Source organism: Canis lupus, chromosome 18 (assembly GCF_011100685.1).
Source record: "Canis lupus familiaris isolate Mischka breed German Shepherd chromosome 18, alternate assembly UU_Cfam_GSD_1.0, whole genome shotgun sequence".
Classification (NCBI taxonomy): Eukaryota; Metazoa; Chordata; class Mammalia; order Carnivora; family Canidae; genus Canis; species Canis lupus.
The window spans coordinates 5,225,260-5,238,854 of NC_049239.1; the positions used below are offsets into that span (position 1 = coordinate 5,225,260).

General features: G+C 34.9%; 1 long non-coding RNA gene across 1 annotated transcript in view; it reads left to right on the top strand.

Annotated features, from left to right (window-relative positions):
• LOC111090833 overlaps nucleotides 1-3,993 on the top strand; it is a 29,670-nt gene extending 25,677 nt beyond the window's left edge. Inside the window, exons 3-4 of the long non-coding RNA XR_005372893.1 lie at nucleotides 324-447; nucleotides 3,761-3,993. This is a non-coding gene — a long non-coding RNA (uncharacterized LOC111090833). The remainder of the gene's footprint in view (nucleotides 1-323; nucleotides 448-3,760) is intronic.
• Nucleotides 3,994-13,595: the final 9,602 nt, after the last annotated feature.

Below are 13,595 nucleotides of genomic sequence, written 5' to 3' on the forward strand. Positions count from 1 at the left end.
AACCCTGACTTAACAATGAAGAACAAACTGATGGTTACCAATGGGGAGGTGGGTGGAGGGACAGGTGAAACAGGTGATGGGCGTTGATGGGCAAGTACGCTTGTCTTGATGAGCACTGAGTACCATACAGAACTGTTGAATCACTGTATCGTACACCTGACACTAATGACACTAATGTAATGCTATATGTTAACTATACTTGGATTAAAACTTTAAACTTAAAAAAAAAGACAAAGCAGGGGTTTGGGTCCCACTGGCTTTTTTTTTTAATTTATTTATTTTTTTATTTTTTTTCCACTGGCTTTTCTTGATACCCTGGTGAGAGAGGACAGCTGAGCCAAAGTCAGAGGCCTCGTATCTGTAGAATGAAGACCCATGAACACAGAGAATCTTGTTTGATTTGTTTACCAATGAGCCCTCATGCCTAGAACTGTGTTTGGTAACATGGTAAGTGCTTAATAAATATTTGTTGAATGAAAATTGCGCACATACACACATACATATAGATATACATTCACACATACATACATACACAGTGCATCCATATATACACGCATGCATATGTATACATATATACACACAGACATACGTGTATACACGCATACACATACATACACACAATCATCTTCACTGACTATAGAATGTAGTCCAAGTCTACTTGAAATTTTCCCTTCAATGCCTTTCCCTTGCCTGGGTCTGCTTTCTGTACCTTTTTGTTCTCTAAATTCCAGTGGTCACAAGTTACTTCTGGTGCCTGAGTCCTTTATGATTCCACTGCTCATTTTTACTTGACTGCACAGGATGTCTTCCATGCTCATATGTTAACTGTTAGCTCAAATATCTAAAATGCATGTATGTACACTCTCCTGCCATCCCTTCTACCCCTATAAAAGTTTATCAATCACCTACATATCTCCATTCCACCCTGTACAGGTTCTATCATAAAAACTACAACATGTTCTTTATAAAACATATGAGTGCGCACACAGTCCGCCTTCCTGTTTCAGATTCTAAGCTCCTTCAAGCCAGGAACATGCTCGATTGGTATAATTTTACTTACTGTTTATAATTTGATAAGAGTTACAAAAATCTGAGAAGACAGACTTACATATGCAATAATGAGTTGCTTTTGTCGTTTAACAAACAAAAAGCTTCAGCAAACAAATGTGTTTTCTTAACAATGGAAGTGTGCAGAGGGATTACACAGAAGCCCTGAAGGGAGGGGAGGGCTAATGGAACATATAAGTGATAATCAGTGAATAAAGTTATTAATCAAGGAAATAATTTTCACCAAAAGGAATAAAGTAGGCCAAGAACTTTTTTTTTTATTTTATTAATTTATTCATGAGAGACACAGAGAGAGAGGCAGAGACAGAAGCAGGCTCCCCACAAGGAATCTGATGTGGGACTGGATCCTGGACCCTGGGATCATGACCTGAGCCGAAGGCAGACGCTCAACTGCTGAGTCACCCAGGCATCCCAAGTAGGCCAGGATTTGAATGGGATCTATGTTATTTTGAACCCAATATGTACCAGATACATTATATTTTGTTTGTTCACACTTAATACAAAAAAATTCTTATAGGGTGAGTAGATTTTTCTCAGGTTAGCTGTAAAGTGTGATAGTTAATGATAATTCAAGGACTGCTTTAAAGAAAAAAAAAAGCTTCTCAGTTTTATTTGTATTTTGTGCAGGCTTGGTCGTCATATGTTACCTTAAAGGAAAATGTCTTAAAATTGTAAATATCATTTTTCTGTAATATTAAATTATGAAGACTCCGAATATCATGAGAAAATTTTATTCATTAAAACAAGTGACTTCCCCAAAGTAAGTTATTAAATAGGAAAAATAACCAGGTGTGTCTCATTCCAAATTCTGTAGCACCTCCCCCTGCATTCTCCTGGGCTAGATTTAGGCATTTGTTATAGAGGGAAGGGGATCATGGATAGAGCAACTTCTGGCAAAGTTAATCATCAAGTTTGTAACATATTACATGTCGCTAGTATACTTTAGATTAATTCCCATATAATAGAAGGGTTTGCATTGGCAAACTATGGATACTGCTTCTCCTGGCGGATGGGTTAATGGGCCTGGAGAAATGCTTCACAACATAATTAGAGCAGAGAATCCATCCTGAGGGTATTTGCAAGCTACATTCTTTCCATTTGTTGGGTAGGGAACCAAAAGTCAAGTACTCTCCTTAGACTGTGAGGCTCTGTCCTCTGGGTTCCACCGGGCTACTGTTGTTCCCTGAGGAATTTAGGCAGGTCACACTGGAGTGGTGCAAATTTCACAAAAGCTTATGGGGTGCTGAGAATAACATTGTCAAGACCCGAATAATTGGGTCCCACCAACTAGGGGTTATATATGCTTGGCCCTTTCAAGTCCTCTTTCTTGGTTTGACTCTTTCATTACTAAAACAGTGAGAATAATTTGTACTTTACCTATTTCTCAAGACAGATGTGAAGATTAAATGGGAAATTATGCATAAGTGTCTTGGAAACTATAGCTATCTTTCCAATATTAGGTGTTATTATGTAGAGCAGTTGAATAAAAGATTAAATTTCAGTAAAGGCAAAGTCAGTCACACAGCATGAAGAACATGCAGCTGTAAAAGATTATACCAGAGAGAGTAGACATCAAATGTTTTCCCTAGATTAAATGTAGATTGTACTTTTAAGCCTCTTAAACATCATTTAATCCTTCTATGTTTTAAATAAACTATTTCATTTTCAAAATAATTGTTCTTTGAAGTGAATGTGAAAGATAAAAAAGAGAGAGAGAGAGAGAGAGAGAGAGAGATACCCAGTTTATATAAGATAATAGAAAGTACCTGTATCTAAATGCTGATTTAAAATGCTGAGGCTGGGCAGCCCGGGTGGCCCAGCAGTTTAGCATCGCCTGCAGCTCAGAACGTGATCTTGGAGACCTGGGATCAAGTCCCGTGTCGAGCTCCCTCTGTGGAGCCTGCTTCTCCCTCTCCCCCTGCCTCTGTCTCTGCCTCTCTTTGTGTGTTTCTCATGAATAAATAAATAACATCTTTAAAAATAAATAAATAAATAAATAAATAAATAAATAAATAAATAATAACTAGAAAGATGCTGAGGCTATTCCCAACCTACATGGATTTATTTTTAATTGTATTTATTTATTTGAGAGAGAGTGGAAGGAGGAGCAGAGAGAGAGGGAGTGAGAGAATCTCAAGTAGACTCCCCACTGAGCATGGAGCCTGACACGAGGCTTGATTTCATGACCCTGAGGCCACGACCTGAGCCTAAATCAAGAGGAAAATGCTTAACTGACTGAACCACCCAGGTGCCCCTATATGAGTAGTTTTTTTTTTAACAACATACTAATATTTTTCTAGAGTTTTAAACATGTCCATGTGCCTTTAAAATTCCATGTGAATTTTCATTTAATGGCTACAGAAAGTTCCTATAATGCACATTTGACTTCTCTTCTTTTATTTTTTGTTTAATACCTGTCCTCCCTTCCCTTAGCCAGCTCCAGTTTCAGAGAACTTTACTTTACCTGAGCCCATTGTTTTTCATCACTGTCCATTCTCTGCATATGGTTTCATGGTATCGTTCGGTGGAGAAATGTACTCCTATATGTACCTGATGGAGTTCAGGACACACCACCCGAAAGATGCTGTCTTGGCATATTAAATGTGCAGTTTCTCAAGGAGTTTGAGAAAACAGCAGACAAGAAGGTCACGTTGACCTTCCTCACCCCTTTGTTTTTCTTCCCTGAAAGCAGAAGATAAATCTCCTTGAAAGTTACCATCTCTGTACCGGGAGGAAGAAGATGTCCTCAGCACCAGAGACAGAATTTAGGGCCAAGAAGATTGTAAAAGCAAAAATTGTTACTTCTTCATCATTTTACCACCCCTAACTCAAGCTCTTACATCTTATCGATCCTTCACAAATTTATTGTTTCACTGTCTGAAAGGTATAAAATCAGCCTGCTCTTTTCAGTTCTTTGAGTCTCATATCATGGGGGGGGAGGGGGGCTTCCTCATGTACACATGTAATTAAATTTGTTTTTCTCCACTTAACTTGTCTTTTTACTACAGGAGGGTCTCTGCCAAGAATCTAAAAAATTAGAAGGAGAATTATTTTCCTTTTTTTATATATCCAACTCCTGCCTGGATTTCCTGTTGACGTAGATAAGAGATTGAGGTCAGAGAGACAAGCCCCTATCCTCCCCCCTTCAACACACACACCTGGCTCATTCTGTAAGGGCAGCACTGAGGGTCTCCCTCTTTCCCACCTCACACTGAATGCTTCAATCCCCATCATTCCCATTAAAATAAACAATGAAGTTTCCATGGCTGATTCACTTTCTAGGGTCTAGACTAAGACCAATCACTTATCTGTTCTCCCCCATGTACCCACATGCTCTAAAATCCCAGGATGCTTCAAAGGATAGATCCATTTCCCTCCCTCCCTGGACTTGGGCTTTCTTTGGATGTGGGAAGCTGGCCGCGACAGGGAAGACTGGGCTTGGGGCTTTGAGCATCCAAAGACAGGATGGGTATGTTTGTCTGATTTTGCGAATCTTCAAGCAAGAGGGCTGCAGGGCAGGGACACCTAAATCTGTCTATTTCTGGGAATGGGAGTTTGATTTATGGGATTTCAGCATCTCAGCTGATTGTGTTTCTGCTTCCTCTTTCACTAGCCCTTTGATTGGCAGAAATCCTTTCCTGATCCTGGGAATAAGTATACTGGTAATCTTTGCATTCTTTCTTGTTGTGACTTTGCAGCTTTTTTCCCTATCTTTTCACAGGTGGAAAAACATTTTGAGAAGCCATGGCTAACCACATACATTTTATCCTGGAAGTATAAATCATTTTCTTTATGTATTAGGGAAGAAAACATTCATTTTGGCTAGAAGAGAGGTAAAGTATGATACCGAATGCTTTATACGATGTAATTATAAAAGATATAGTAGCAAAGCAAATAATTTCCTATAATTACTCATGCTATGTCACAGATAATTTGGCACAATGATAATTGTATTAGTTTGCTAGGCTGCCATAACAAAGTATCACAGACCAAATGGCTTAAATAACAGAAATTTATTTTCTCATAAATCTGGAGGCTACAAGTCCAAGATCAAGGTATTGGCATGTTGGTTTTTCCTAAGGCCTCTTTGCTTAACTTGTAGGTGGCTGTCTTCTCTCTGATTCCTCTCTCACAAGGTCTTCCTTTTTTGAATGTCTGTGTTCTTATCACCTCTCCTTTAAAAAAAAATTATTTGAAAGAGAAAGAGAGACAGAGAGCATGAGTTGGGGAAGGAGCAGTAGAATATGGACAAGCAGACTCCCCTCTGAGCATGGAGCCTGACATGGAGCTCCATCTCAGGACCCTGAGATCATGACCTGAGCCAAAATCGAGTCGGACATTTGACTGACTGAGCCACTCAGGTGCCCCTCTTATCTCTTCTTCTTATAAGGACATCAGTCACTCTGGGCTAGCGTTCACCCTAATAACCTCCATTTAACTTAATTACCTCTCTTAAGACCTTATCTCCAAATACAGTTACATTCTGAGGTACTAAGGATTACAACTTCAACATATGCATTTGAAGGGGACACACTTCAACCCATAGCAGATGTGAAGATGAATCCAAAATGATTTTTACAAAACTGATTAATATATAATAGTATTATACTTTATTGAAAAATAATTATCTACTTTAAGTAGATACTGATTTATTTTAAATGTAAATTCATACATCACACTATAATTGTTATTAATTCACATAACACTTAAGCTATGCACTCAAGTATTATTTTCTTCAAGTTCATATCAAGACCATGATCATTCATTATGAAGTCAAAATGAAAATGAATTAGTACCAGAAAAAAACCCCTTCCACTGGGTTTCATAAAAGTTACTTTAAAATCTAGCACTCAAGATAATCAAAAGAACCAGTGTTGTACGTTCTGTTTCCAATTCCCTTGTCTGCTGGAAATGCGGACAGACAAGTTTCCTTCAAGGAAATGTTTGTAATTATTGTACTAACATGCTTCAGTATTCTGCATGTTAAGGAAATACAACCGAATCTTAAGTAATAGAATTTTAAAACCGAGCTTACTTTTTATCATCATCAGCATTCTAATGGTCCCTTGCCAATAATATACCAGGATATTTTTTAAAGCTTTGCAGATAGTACTAAGAAATGAATGCTTGTTTTCACTCCTGAAAGAAAAATCACATAAAAGAACTTAAATATCCAAAATAAGATATATATAACAAGCCTGACTTCTACAATAACTTTCTCTATTATGATAATTTGTAAAAACAAATGTATTTGGTATTTTAGAAGGAACAAGGAAAGTTCAAACAATTTTTGGAATTTGGAAATTAAGTATGTCATTTATAGTCAGACAAAAAGTTTCTGTTCTGTGATTTTTTTAATTCTAAATTCTTCAGTATTGGATACTGAAAAAAAATGAATTTTTTATATCCAATACTCCATGTTTGGTAGAATTGGTTCTTTTAATATTAAGCTATTAAAAGTTTGTGTTTTGTAATAGTTTTAAATTTTTAATATTAGATTTATTTATCTTAAAACTGGAAGTTTGTACCTTTTGACTACTTTAACCCTTTCCCTCCACCTAACCCCATCCTCTGGCAATCACCAATCTGTTCTGTTTCTATAACTTTTATTTTGTTATTTTTAAATCTTTTTAGTTTCTGCATATAAGTAAGATCACATAGTATTTGTTTTAGCGTGTCTGATTTTTTTCCATTTAGCATAATGCCCTCAAGGTCCATCCACGTTGTTGCAAATGACAGCTTGTTTTTGTTTTGTTTTGTTTTGTTTTGTTTTGCTTGTTTATGGTTTTTCTATGGCTGAATAATATTTCATTGTATACATAGACCACATTTTCCTTATCCATCCATTAAAGGACGCAGGTTTTATTCATGTCTCAGCCATTGCAAATAATGCTGCAATGAACACAGGGTTGCAGATATCTTTTTGAGATTCCTTTGATTCCTTTTCCTTCAGCTATATACCCAGAAGTAGAATTGATAGATTGTATGGTAGTACTATTTTTGATTTCTTGAGGAACCTTAATACTGTTTTCATGAGGTTTCTCCTTTTGCCACATACTCATTAATGTTTATTATTGTTTTATTTCATAAATCTTCTATGTATATGCAATAACATTGACTAGTTCAGAAATATTTTAAAATACATAAACATTTATGGTTAATTGGTTTTTCCTAATAAACTCCACTATTGCAGCACAGAATGATGTGAAAAGTTGAAATTTATTTTATTCCATATTTATGTAGTCTATTATACATTCCCCACATTAATTTTGAACACTAACAATTTGAAATACTTCATTTTACTTATCTTAATATGAACAAAATAGATATATGTGCTATTTTTCATTATAATTTCCTCTTCTCATCCATTTGCATATTCTTTTGTTGTGCGGTGGGAAGATTAATAAGAAATATTGTAACAACAAAGTAGAAGACTTCCAAAGAGTATTATAGTTGACCCTCAAACAACATGGGTTTGAACTGCATAGGTCAACTTATACGCAGATTTTTTTCAATAAGTACAGTACACTACTGTAAAATGTATTTTCTCTTCCTTATGTTTTTCTCAATAGCAATTTTCTATAGTTTACTTTATAATAAGGAGGAGTATATAATATATATATAATGAATGTGTTATTCAACTGTTTATGTTATCAGTAAGGCTTCTGGCCAACAATAGGCTATTAGTACTTAAGTTTTGAGAAAATCAAAAGTTATACAGAGATTTTGACTATGCAAGGGGTAAGCATCCCTATCCCCCCATTGTTCAAGAGGCAACTGCAATTATGAAATATTACTCAGCCATAAAAAAACAATGAAATCTTGCCATTTCCAAAGGAATAGATGGAGCTAGAGTGTATTATCCTAAGTGACATAAATCAGTCAGAGAAAGACAAATACCATATGATTTCACTTTATTTTAATTTAAGAAACAAAACAGATGGATACAGGGGAAGGAAGATAAAAAGAGAGAAGGAGGCAAACCATAAGAGACTACTAACTATAGAAAACAAGCTAAGGGTTGCTGGAGGGGAGAGAAGGGGAAAGGAGGGACGGAGGGGAAGGAGAGGGGAGAGGAGGGGAGTGGGGGATGGATTAAATGGGTGATAGGTATTATAAGAAGGGCACTTGTGATTAGCACTGGAGAGTGCTAATGAAAGACATGAATAAATAAATGAAATATTTATTTCATAAATAAATGAAATATTTTTTTAAAAAAGAAGATATATAAACACTTGAATATAAATGAGAAAACTGTTGTTAAAATTACTGTATTGACCTTGGAAAAATCAAGTAGCCAATTATTTAAAACAATAAGAGTCCAATTAGGGGGCAGGTAAGGGGTTGAAAAAAAAATGTCCTCCACCACAGATAAAAAATGACTAGTTTGAAAACATAACATAAGAAAAAAAAATCCATACATAATGGAAACAAATATTATAACTTATGGAAGTTAACTTGAAATACACCAGACCTTGTGAAGGATATGTGAATAGAGAGCTACTGCGTGTGTATAGATGAGAAAGCACAACATGCAAAAACTCAATTCTCCCTAAATTAATCTATAAATTCAGGGCCATAACAATCAAAATTTCTATAAGATTTTTTTAAAGAAAGTGGCAAACTGAGTCTACATTTATAGAGAAGAGTAAATGTACACAAATACCATATACATGTATGTGGATAAAATATATTTGTGTGAAATGTAATAGAGAAACATAGACTATTTATGTAATACACAAATATAGGCTCTCAGGGATAGTAAAAGTCTCTCTTTTTTTTTTTTTTTTTTAACAGAGACAGAGTGTGTGCAGAGGTGAGGGGCAGCAAAGTTAGAGGGAGAGAGAGAATCCCAGGTGCCCCTAGTGAAAGTGATTCTTAAATGGAAAAAGTAAACCATAACAGAAAACAATTAGTAATTTAACTACATAAGCAATTTGTGCAACAAAAGCTTTCACAAAATCAAAACAAGTAAAAGATTTGGGGGATATATATTTAAAATATATAATAGACAAAGGATAAACATTCAGATTATATAAAGAATTTCTATAAATTGATACAAAAACTGAGCTATAAAATAAGGAAAAAAATATATAGAATAGAAAGCACAATGACTAATTTATACATGAAATTATCTTAACCTCACTAGAAATTAAAATAACACTGAAATATTCTTTTTCATTGATGAAAATAGGACAACTTGAAGTTTGATAATATCGAGTTTTGATTTATGAAAGAATAAATTGGTATAGCCTCTCTGATGAGTGATCTGGAAGCAGGAATACATTTGCTCCCACCATTTAATTTCTGGATATCCATCTTAGCAATAGTCCTACAGCTACACAAAGGGGCACAAACAAAAATATCTATTGAAGAGTTCTAATAGCAAAAAAGTTAGAAATAACTAACATACCCCTTAACAAGGGAATGGTTTCAGAAATTGTGGTATATTCATACTTTGGAATACTTTCACACAGTTGAGTATAAAGACAGGCAGATCCAGATAAATCTCTTGTATATCTCACCAAGATACACTGTAAAGCAAAAGAATAATGTAATACAAGATACAATATATGCCTTAAAAATACCCTCAAAACAATACCATATGGTTCATACAAGTACATATGTGTGAAGAAAAATGTCTGAAAATATCACATGTAATTAATATATATAATCAGCTCCAGAAAATAAACAGGGAACTGGAATTGAATTAGAAGTCAAAAGAGAATTAGCCATCCTCTATAGCAAATCTTGTGTTTATTTATATGTATTTGCTTGTTGTTTGTGTGTTAATTATGTAATTAAAATCTATTTAAAAATAAAATTCTGAAAAAAAAATAAAAATAAATAAAAATAAAATAAAATTCTGCAACATGAACTTAACTTCACACACTATATTTGGGACCAAAACCAAAGTTAGCTTCTGCACTGTTTTCTTTTTAGAAGTACCTCAAATTTAAATGTAATATCCTGGGCTTCAGGATGTAAAGGCTAGACAAGACAGAGGTATATCACTGAGGTCACACACCCTTGGCTGGTGCCAGCGGGCAAGTCCTCCAACAAGGTAGGCGTGGAACAACGTAGCAGGGAAGTGGGAGGGAAAGGTGCCAGGGACACATGCCCCTTTCAGGGAGAGGCAGATTTTCTGCTGCTGCCCTGGTGTGTCAACAGCCTGTGCTTGAGCATTTCTTCCTCCAGCCTGTGCAAGGAACTCAGAGTTGCGTTACGATCTGCCTCATTGTCATGGTCCACAGGAAACCCATTTCCACACTCTCTATGAGGTGCAGAGATTGACGCTTTGTCAATAGCTTGACTGGCCACGCTATTATGCTGACACTTTTACCAAGTAGCACAGGAGCCTTCTTGCAGATCCTTGAGTGTCTCCATGTCCTTTCTTTCAAACACATGAAACTTGTTTACACATAAATAATAACATAATGAAAAGTATATCATTCCCAATAACTAAATTATAAAATAACTAAAGTTTAAAACCTCTGTAAGACATATAAATACCACTGAAATTCCCTCACAAATTGAAGGAATATTAGTAAAGTGACTGCACATAGGTTTATTGGTGAACTTTATCAATCCTGAGAAGCTATTGATTATCCCCAAATATACATGAAAAAATTGTTCTTATAAAAATTTTATTAATTTCTTCCATTTTTAGAATAATTTTCCTCTTGTGCTTTTTTGGAATTTTCTCAACATTTTGCATGACAAACCTATCTAGGTTTTGGATCGAGCACATGTCACTTCTGCCGAAACTCCTTTCCCATGCTACACTCTTCTCAGTTTGCCAAATAATTGTATAGCTACACTTTTGCTTTCATGTCTTTTGCACATCTGTGAGGTTCGGGAAGGCTATTGTAACTTATCCGTGCCATTAATTTAAGTTGAGGAGGTCACTGATTTTGCCTCACAGGATATCTACCCCACATGTATGTGAGAACATTCTCTGTCTATTCCACTCATGACCCAAGACGGTTGCATCTCCCTCCCCTTAGCATATGCCTTAATTTAACCTATTTGCAAAGCACTTGGCTGGCTTTTCTTATAGGTAAAATTGTGTTTATAGGTATTTCCTCGTTTCAAAGAAGAGTTTCCTGATCCTTGTGCTCAGAGTAGCATGTTATTAGTTTGAGGGTACAAAGATGGGCATAATTTGTATTCTCTTATTACCTAGACAGTGCACTGTATTTTTGTGTAAATGTAGCCCAGGTTACTATGTATATAAGTAACTGTTTATATATATAAACATATATCTATATATATATGACATTGAAAAATTAAAGAAAAACATCAGTTTGTTATAAATTGCAATATTTTGGTAAAATAATATAATTGAGATAATATGCTTGTTTTGAGATACACATATCCTATGTGCTATGTAAATAAAAGCCATCTTATATGTAAATATAACTGTGAAATATGATATGCACATATACCACTAAGTGAAAGATATTAAGCAAAAGCCAACAGTTATCTATAATAGAGAAGTATGCTTGATGAATTCTGAATTCCTAAATTCTTGTTGATTATTTACAACTGTGACTGACATGTTAATTTCTGAATTTTTAGCCAAATCTAGGGTGGTATAATTTGTATTATATATAATTTGTGATATAATTATTTGACCTTTCTCTGAAAAAAGTCAAAATAAGTCTTTGTCACCAAACTTTATTGAGTCTTACCATAATAATAATAAAATGAAAGTACTGCTTACTATAGGATCCTTGCCTGATTCTTGTTATGGGAATTGGCAGAAATAGTGGTGACTAGCATTTTATCATATAGTAATGACTAGCATTTCTTCATACTCAAAAATATTTAGAGTCTGGCGCTTACTGGAAAATTGGAATGAATACATTCCAAAATCAATTTTTGTTTCTGAATGTACAAATTTTAGAATCAGACCTGTCATAGAACATGCTTCATATTATGGATATCTATGTACTGAAGAAAGTACCACTTCATTGGGCATTGAGCTCTATGACACTAAGATGAATAATTGAGTATCCCTCCTGGATAACCCTGAAGTTGAAATTTCTAGCATTAATCATGGCTGGGGAAATTTGGCTATGTCATTGGAACAACCAGAGTCATTAGGGCCAGGGAGCTTGAATTTCAGGTTGTTCTGATCCTTCAGGCAAGATATTCAATATTTCCTGAGTAGGATCTTACTCTCAAGCAAAATCTTTCCCCTATACAGAGAACTCTGAACCTTGGATTTTTCCATGATCCCAATGAGGTCTTACCTGAGAGTGTCATGGCATCTTGATGCTGAACCACGATGTCCAGGATAATTTTGTTGCATTGTTGTTCTACTCTAAATGAGATTAGATTGGTTTGTAGGACTATGACATATTGAAATGTCCATGATTCTTTTCTGTTTCTATTCTCTAACCTTTTTCTTTCTTTCTTTCTTTCTTTCTTTCTTTCTTTCTTTCTTTCTTTCTTTCTTTCTTTCTTCTTTCTTTCTTTCTTCTTTCTTTCTTTCTTTCTTTCTTTCTTTCTTTCTTTCTCTTTCTTTCTTTCTTTCTTTTCTTTCTTTCTTTCTTTCTTCTTTCTTTCTTCTTTCTTTCTTTCTTTCTTCTAAACTTTGAGCTCATTAATGATACGTGGTCTCATTGGAGGCTTACGCAATAAATAAATGCATTACTGACCTCTGCTTTGTAATGAAGAGAGAGAATCCAGAAATCTGAGTTCTCCCAATGATTTCTTGCTTTAAACATTAAAAACATACGCAAGCCTGAATGTAAAAGAGCTAATTTAGTTAATCCAATTAACTTCATAATGCAAGTGCAACATATCATTAATGCTATTTCCTCCCATTTGTTTAATGGATTATCTAATTTGTTTAATATAAAAAAGTAAGACAGAATTAGATTCAGATGTTGACAGGTTTTATGGAGAATGTGGGATGGAAAAGGAACAATGCACTAATCTGTAATGCCAAAGCTAGACATGAAACACATTTTATGCATTTCCTAAACCTTAACTAGATTTAAATTTAACAGAACTAAGTGATGTCATTTATATAAATTATTTGCATTGCCATGTCTGCTTTACCATATGTTTCCCATATATGGGCTCATCTTAAAGTCATCTTTACCTTAAGCTCATCTTTACCTGAAGCTCATCTTTACCTGAAGCAGAAGAATTTGAGTAAATCCAGAGACAAATTAGGTGATTGGACGTTGTGTCAAACTGAACGCCATTGCCTCATTTCTCTTGTTCCCTTCATGCATCCCGAAATTAATGTTCAATTTTGAAAACTAGACCCTTAGAAAGACTTCTCCCACATGTTAGTATTATTGGGATATTACCATCTACCCTCTCTCTCTCTTTGTCTCCCTTTCTTCTTCAGTTCTTTCATTTTGAGAAGGTAAATACCTATTCAGGTAAATTTTAAGCTTTCAAAGTATAAAGTATCATAAGTCAAAAAAACAAACGAAAAACACATATTAGTATATTCTGGCAGCAGAGAGAACCTCTCTCAAAACTTTGTAGCTAAAATACAATCT